Below are 8,965 nucleotides of genomic sequence, written 5' to 3' on the forward strand. Positions count from 1 at the left end.
TGACAAGTGGTTTTCAGAAGAAAAATAATAGGCAGTATACTGCAGCATGTATACGCTAATACACTAAGGGGGGGGGGGTATGACACAAATCAAGGATTATTCCAAGTATGTCTATAGTTTCTTCATCAAATAAAATGTGTATGGAGCACATTATACTTTATTTCTGTTTCCGAAAATTAACGGCCGTCACTCGAGGTTTACAACATAATAATAATGCAGTTGGGGTCGATTTCACAAAGAGTTAGGACTAGTCCTAACTTAGGACTAGTCCTAAGAGATATCAAAAACATACAGCTAGTTCTAAGTTAGGACTAGTAACTCGTCCTAACTCAAGATAAGACTAGTCCTAACTCTTTGTGAAATCCACCCTTGGTCAGATAAATGAAAGAAACGTTCTCTCCTGCATGTTGGCGTCTTATCCAATCTGCATTAGTCATGTTCATTAATATTATAGTGCATTTTTTTTATTATAGGATAAACAGCGGGGGAGTTTGCATATTATGCCATTACAATCAATCCTCTCAGCCGTTGCACAAAACATCAATTATGTTTTTACCATTTTTCAGTTCCGCCCCTCCAATCCCATTCTATTAGGAACTTTAACATTTTATTTAAGTCTAGTAAATTTTATTACAACGCATGCTTCAAATGTCTATTGTGCTATTCATGCTTGCTTCAAAGAAACAAAATAATGTTTTTGTAGGCGGCTATGCGGCTGACTTCAGATTCTGAAATGTCTGCCGTTTTTCACTTAACACAAAAATGTTTTCTTTTTGTCGGTGGCTATTTACGGCTGATTTCAGAAAAAAATTCCGATCGGTTCAAGAGAACAATAAACCATAAGGGTAAATGCGAAAGTAAACGGCTGTTTCATGAGCCTCTTTAAAAGTCAGGAAGCAATTGATTGATCAGAACATCTCATGTTTCACCGTCGAGCTCTTTATAGGATGTCTTGACCTTTCGCTAATTGTTCATTGCGGGGTCAAATAATAATATTCCCTCTGCCTGTCTCCTTTCTCTTCTTGGGGGACAGAGGAACAGCACAGAGTTGAAATCGGAGGAGGGAAGACCGGGTAACTTGGGACGGGGGAATTGGGTCGTCTGTTTATGGAGAACATTGCTCAAAGAATAAATTTAAGATTGGTGTTAAAGGGATGTATGTTTGCTAATCTTTCTTAATTGATTGCTGGAAGCCTCGTATATCAGCGTTTAGTATAAAGAAAAAGCAGTTTCAAAATTATTTCACTTTGAAGTAATGTTGTAAAGTATAACAAGATTTTTATGCCCGATTTTTTTTTTAATTGAGAAGCGTTACTATACGGTAAAGCTTTTTAAATTGTGCATTCCTGGTAGAGATTATTCTTCGTTGAGCATTATTATTCGCTCCTGATTTGTGGCGGTATCTCAAAAACCTGACCATTATTTTGAAATAAAAATGTTTACATGGTTGTCTGATTGAATACATCTATACATATTTTTATATAGGATTGAATCAATCGAAAGGCTCCAAAAACCAAAAGTATTCAATGCATTCAAGCTACATCACCGTGTATTTACAATGTTGGGGAAAATCATAGAGCTGTTTACATTAACAAGAAAACGTACAGCAGCCAGCCGATTAATGGGAAGGGGGAACTCGTTGACTACATAGGCACTCCTTTTAGATCAAAAGGGAGCATGCACATATTAACATTTCCTGATTATTTCATGGTCATGAACTTGTTATCAAAGAGCAAGCATCTGCCAAGATTAGATCTCTTGAGAATGAAGTTAATTGTTGATAATTCAGAAGACAATAGCATGCCGCGAGCCTCTTTCGGAATTCCGCTCCACAAATTCACAACTCGCCCCGCCAAAGACACAGCATTACTTTTATTGAACAAACATTGAAGTATAAGTTCCCTGAATAAATTATGGTCCTGATTTTTTGATTGAGATGTAATTTACAGTATAGTTTTTATGTTGTGACGTATTGATTGGATAGTCTGGCCTATGCAATGAATACATCCACCTGTTGGTTCATCAGTGAATTAAAAATACAAATGTAGAAAGATTAACTAAATGATTAATCAAACGTCAAGTGGATCAGAGAATGAGCATCCACGTTACAAATCTAGGTTGGGGCTATCACTTCCAGCCTGTTAAATCATTGCATGACGTCACAGCGTTACCAATAATTGGTGTAAACGGTGGTTACCCGGTTATTGCTATACGCACTGCTTACAGACACTGGACACTATTGGTAATTGTCAACGACCATGACTTCTCACTTGTTTGATCTTAACATATGCATTAATTAACAAACCCGTGAAGATTTCAGCTCAAGTGGTCGTCGAAGTTGCGAGATAATAATGAAAGAAAAAACACCATTGTTACACGAAGTCGCGAGTGCTTTCTGATACTTGATTTCGAGAACTCAATTCTAAATCTGAGGTCTCGAAATCAAATTCGTGGAAAATTACTTCTTTCTCGAAAACTACGTTACTTCAGAGGGAGCCGTTTCTCATAATGTTTATACTATCAACAGCTCTCCATTACTTGTAACCAAGTAATATTGTATGCTAAACATTATTTTGAGCAATTACCAATAGTGTCCACTGCCTTTAAGTTTGATAAACAACTCAATGTTGTTTTAATGAGGAAGTGTCGGCGTCATAGGAAAATCTGTACTGGAGATTCTGTCTCCCTTATGGAAAATGTGACCCGCTCTGCAGAAAAAGGGTACTAAGGGCGATAATTATGCTAATTAACTTAAAAGGGGCGTTCAATGGTGAGATCCTGAAAATATTGTCAAACCATGATTTTGTCTTTCTTGGTGTATTGGCTTCTATTGCATAAATGCTTCCATATTTCGTTCACAGAAATATCATTTTTATTTATTGTTGTTGAAAAAAACAAAGGTTTTTGTATCAATTTTAGGTAACTTCCCTTAAATTTTGCTAGGTTTAAGATGCTGTATCTCTGAAGGCACTTTCTTTAAATTGTAAAATATGAACATGCAAATATCAGTATATCTCCAGAACGCAAAATGCCACAGGGTTCAAACATACACCAAAATAAAGCTTATAATAACAACAATTCAGCTGTGTTTGTAACTCAATTTACTTATTTTGTCTCTTGACATCCATTTTTGTAGAGCCGGTCACATATACATAGGCAGGAGGAGAAGGAGGATTCAAGAGAGGGCGCAATAACGATATACAACAATGTAACGCTGAGTAAATACTGCTGTGGTCGAATTAAGAGCGGTACGAACACACGTCTTCATTTAAAAACGCACCAGTAATGTTTCAGTCTTGATTAAAGGATAGCCGACAGAGGGCGCTACTGCTGACAAGCGTTGATCATGAGCCCCTACTCCAGATGGATTCTGGCTAGGTTGATATTACTTTTTCTTTACATCAAGTTTTTTCGAGGTCATTATTTTAGTAATTCTCCCCTTCACAGTTGACTTGTAATAATATGTCGACGCTGATGATGGTGACATAATTTAGTTCTATAGCCGAATCAAACGATCGAGTGTAAACACAGTGAACTTGGCTTCCATCATGATAATATTGTCGCAAACTAATGGCACACAAATTAATCCGTATTAAGCAATGAGCTAGAAGCATTGAAAAGCTATTGTGTTCATTTCAACCTTATTTACAAATAATCGCCTTACAAATTACATGCAGCCGTTAACCCTGCTTTAAGTGAGTTAGCCATGTTTTTATTTTGGGGCACAATTAGCGTATTTGTTAATTACTCCTGTCTTGAATGGAGTAGAAAGCCTTCCTTTCATGACTTCCTTCATTATACGTTTGAGAAACATAATGGAGAATTTGAGTTGCCTAGGTTATCGGGTTTATCTTCTACGTCCATATCAAGTGACACTGGTCCAAGGTTCCGGGGACTTCCCCATAGACATGTACTGCTGGAAAAATTGAAAATGACAGACAACAAGCTTGTCTGTCAACAGGTAGTACAGACTTGACTGTGCCAGCTGGCAAGCTTCACCAAAGCTTCCTAAGAGTTGTTTAATACTATGGTGGTCAGGGGTGGGTTGGGATGGGGGGGGGGGGCTGGGGTATTTTGTTTGACCTTTTGAATGGAGTGTCTGAAGAAAAAGGTCAATTATTGTGTTTATCCTCTTTTTGAATCGGGCATAAATGTGTTCGGTAAAGTAATGGGCTTTGAGTAACAAGATCTTTTTACTTGCCATCCTCCTTCCAACCCCCCAACCCCCCACACCTCAAAGGTGGTGGGGATGCTTAGAGTCCATTTATGCAACAGTGAATCCCCTGTTTTGGGTATATAGTGCATACCAGTGTATTAGTGTGCCATGTTTTTCCTGGCCTGCTTAAAGGGACACACCGGCTCACCGTTTACGCAATTTAGGGGTGAAGAATCATAAATAATGTTTGTATAGATGGTTGCTGTAAAAAAAAATCATCAAAATGTCACGTATTTAGCGAAAAATGATTTTAAAAAACCAAAGCGGCCATATAACAAGCTTCCGTTACACGGACTCTTTGAATGTAAATCTTACGTTAGATTTGTCACCATTATTTACATTTTGTAGCGATAATTTATTTTTATTTATTTATTTATTTATTTTAAATCTTTAGACATACACAATAGTTGCAAGTTGTACAGGGGCTGTCAAGGCTAAAACAAAAGTATAAAACTGTCATCAAAAGATGTGTAAAACCAGACCCCTGCCAACGATAAAAATATAATTATACAATATAAAAAGGTGATTGCACTGAAACATTTAAGAAAATCACACAATAGAAATCATTAAAACACAACAAAATCAGACTATAGAAAACAAAAAACTACACCCACATCAAAACACCGCAGCGATAAGAGGAAGGGACAACAATTGAAAATAATAAAAAACATAGAATGGACTAAAAAACCCCAGAAAAAATAAAATTGGCACAGAGTGCACCCTCACAGATTCATGCCAACCCACTGGGCCCGAGGACAATGATAGCAGAGAGCCTCCCCAAACACCCCCCAAAAAGCACAAAGACCCCTTAGACAATTAAAACCACTAGCACTTTTAACATACTAAAAATTCCCCCCTCAGCTTCATACGAAAGGACTTGTACCCCTCCAAAATCAAAAAATTCCTGGTATCCAAAGTGAGCTCAGAGAACATTTTAGGAAAGCGAACAATGGTAGAAAATTTATAAGCATCCGTCCTAGGTTTTAGGTGATGAAAAGTGAGCAATTCTGTGTGACGGGAGTTAACTTTAGACAGATTAGTTAAGTCATTCATAAAACTATACCGAGTGGACATCAACAGTTTTACAATAAAGCAAATGTTTAAAAAAATTCTTCTGTCAGACAGCAACATAAGACCCAGAGGCTTCAGTCTTTCTTGATAAGGCTGTTACATATATGTTTGCCGAAGTATCATCCTGCTGGCTCTGCGCTGTACCGATTCGATCGAATTGATGTGTTTTTTACGGTGAACCCACCAGACGGGTGAGCAGTAGTCTAAGATTGGCTGCACAAGAGTCTTGAACAAATGGAGCGATACGCACGAAGGACAGTTGCCAGAGATGAGGCGAATCAAACCAATCAGTCTATTACATTTTGAAGTAACAGCCTGCACTTGTAGATCCCAAGATAAGTTACTCTGGAATATACAGCCTAGAAGCTTGATGGAGTCCACACATTCCAGGGGGGAGTTTCCAAGATTGTATTCTGGTTTGCTCATACGTCGCCAAGTCAACCGTATCGATTTGCACTTGTCAGCATTTAAGCGCAAACAGTTCAATTTAGCCCAGTTAACTATAGTGTTTAGGGCCTTCTGAAGTAGAGAATCCGGCGCGTCAGTTGTAACATTTTTGAACAAAAATGTGTCATCTGCGTACTGTACAAGGTTTGAAGAAAGTTGAAGCTGAAGATCGTTCGCGTACAAAACAAAGAGCAGGGGGCCAAGTACAGAGCCCTGTGGCACTCCTGAACCGACCGGTAGCCAGTCTGAAGTAAAGCCTTTGTAGACAACTCGTTGCAGGCGGTTTGTTACAAACGACTCAATCCAGTCAAGAGCAGCACCCTTTATGTTGTAGCAAAGTTGGAGTTTCTTAACAAGAATATTGTGGCTTATAGTGTCAAACGCACGACTGAAATCTAAGGAGATTACATCCACTGCAGGTACCCGTGCGTCCAAAGCTTGAAGCCATCGAGAACTAGCTGACACCAATGCTGTAGAACAAGACCTCCCAGGAATGAACCCATGTTGCTGGTCAGCTACAAGTCCGTTGATTTGACAGTGGTCGAGAATTTGACGACACAAGATTTTTTCTAAAAGCTTGCAGATTATTGGAGTCAAAGAAACGGGTCTGTAATTGATCAAGTTGCTCTTTTCTCCTTTTTTGAAGACGGGCACTACATTAGCACGTTTCCACGCACTTGGAAGACAACCTGAAGCAAGAGTGTGGTTGTAAAAAGTTGTGAGAACAGGAACAATGGCTGGGGCAGCAAGTTTCAACATTTGGGCGCTAATACCATCAGGTCCATATGCTTTGTGTGCGGAAAGATTCCGAATCTCAGACGAAACTTGAGTTGAAGTGATGGAAAAACGTTCCAACGGGGGAAATTCCAACGTGGGAGAAGTGACACGGTCCTGGTCGGTGGATCCGGAGAAAAAACTGGCGAAAAGAGAGTTAAACTCATTTGCAATCCGAGATGGGTCACTTATATTTTCACCATTGATGAAATAAGAATTGGTAGATTGAGAAGATTTGCGTTTGGACTTCACAAAAGACCAGAAAGTTTTCCGATTATCTCTTTTCTTAAACAAATCAGTTACGAAGTCACTGTACGCCCTTTTGGAGAGATTGCGTACTTTGTTCCTTACAAGTTTAAATTGTTTCCAAGCTGTCTCAGTTCCACTTACACGAGCTCGTTTAAACAACCTTCGCTTCTCAAGGATGAGCCGATGAAGTTCCTCGGTGATCCAGGGCTTAGCTCTCTTGCTACCTTTTCGGACAGGAACACACTCCTTGACGCAATTGAGGAAGAAATCACTGAACGTATCCCAAGCATCGTTAATGTCGTTGTAGTCAATCACTCCCCAAGGAACTGCAGCTAGCAAAGTCTGGAAATGAACAAGGTCCGTTTTGTGGTATTGGAAGGTAATTTGAATACATGATCTTTTTCGTCAACTATTCGTAAATAATTTTGTAAAAAAAAGATTTAAATTTGGTTAAGTAAGTTACTTTTAGACGGCTGAAAGTAAAACTAGCCCGGAAGGTCACGTGATTGTTTGTACCACTTTTTGGTTAGAACAATCACGCGACCTGCGTTTTTGTATTAAAATGCTCAAAAACGGCTAAATTTGATGATTTTTTTAAGGACTGTTCTTCTTCATTCCTGGAAGACCGTTGAAGTCATATCTTAGTCTATTTTGTAGCCCAAATAGCCCAATTCGGCCGGTGTGTCCCTTTAACAGATAGTATTGTGTCTGCTTAGCGTGGAATGCAGGGTTAAGCAATGAGCTAGAAGCCTTGAAAAGCTATTGTGTTCATTTCAACCTTATTTACAAATAATCGCCTTACAAGTTACATGTAGCCGTTAACAAAAACACATTTATTGTTCCTTTATTCAAAGGGACTTACTTCTGAACAATTAATAATACAGAAAATAACACAATATCATTTGTACATAAACTTAAAGGAACACGTTGCCTTGGATCGGACGAGTTGGTCTATAAAAAGCGTTTGAAACCGTTTGTTATGAAATGCATATGGTTGGAAAGATGTTTTAAAAGTAGAATATAATGATCCACACAAGTATCACTCAACATTGCACGGTTTTCATTTTACGTCAACTTGACTCCCATAAATGGCCGACCGTGTTAGTCGACGAGGTAAAAAGAAAACCACGCAATTTCAAGGCATATTTGTGTAGGTCATTGTATTCTACTTTTACAACATCTTTCTAACCATATCGATTTTATAACAAACGGTTACAGAACGCTTTTCAAAGACCAACTCGACCGATCCCAGGCAACGTGTTCCTTTAAAGGAACACGTTGCCTTGGATCGGTCGAGTTGGTCTTTGAAAAGCGTTTGTAACCGTTTTTTATAAAATGCATATGGGTAGAAAGATGTTGTAAAAGTAGAATACAATGATCCACACAAACATGCCTCGAAATTGCGTGGTTTTCCTTTTACCTCGTCGACTAACACGTCGGCCATTTATGGGGGTCAAAATTTTGACTCCCATAAATGGCCGACCGTGTTAGTTCTCACAGTAGAAGGAAAACCACGCAATTTCGAGGCAAACTTGTGTGGATCATTGTATTCTACTTTTAAAACATCTTTCCAACCATATGCATTATATACAAAACGGTTACAAACGCTTTTGTTTTGACCAACTCGTCCGATCCAAGGCAACGTGTTCCTTTAAGAGTAATAGGCCTTCTATCTTTTGAAATTTGAAACCACAATTCTATAGGTAAAAATTTACTGCAAGAATCTTAAAAACTGTGGGATCTTTTCAGCAAACTCGGGCGGCGCTTCGATTATTCTGGGTGTGTTTGCTGCAAGAAGATTTGATTTATCACAGTGATGTATTTTAACCTTCATGTTCAGACTTTGACCCCATAACCATGGTTACATGCATGTTGGGGATTTACAGAGCCAAGAAACGTGTTTGCGTTATGTAGCGCATTATGACTTGCATTAAAGGCACCGGACACTCTTAAACAGAGGCAAGTGTCCTCACGTGGTGTATCCCAACATTAAAACATTACATTTTAACAAATCTGTCAAAATGTTAACTCATTGGTCATAAAAATTGTAAGAACAAAATTGTAAGAACAAAATTCAAGAAAAAAAACACCCTTGTTGCCCAAAATGTGTGTACTTTTTATTTATGACTAATGGTCTGGCCTAAAGCCTTTTAATTTGAGTAAGAAATTATCTCTGTCTCAAAAACTACGTTACTTCAGAGGGAGCCG

The sequence above is a fragment of the Asterias amurensis genome, chromosome 13 (genome assembly GCF_032118995.1).
Source record: "Asterias amurensis chromosome 13, ASM3211899v1".
Classification (NCBI taxonomy): Eukaryota; Metazoa; Echinodermata; class Asteroidea; order Forcipulatida; family Asteriidae; genus Asterias; species Asterias amurensis.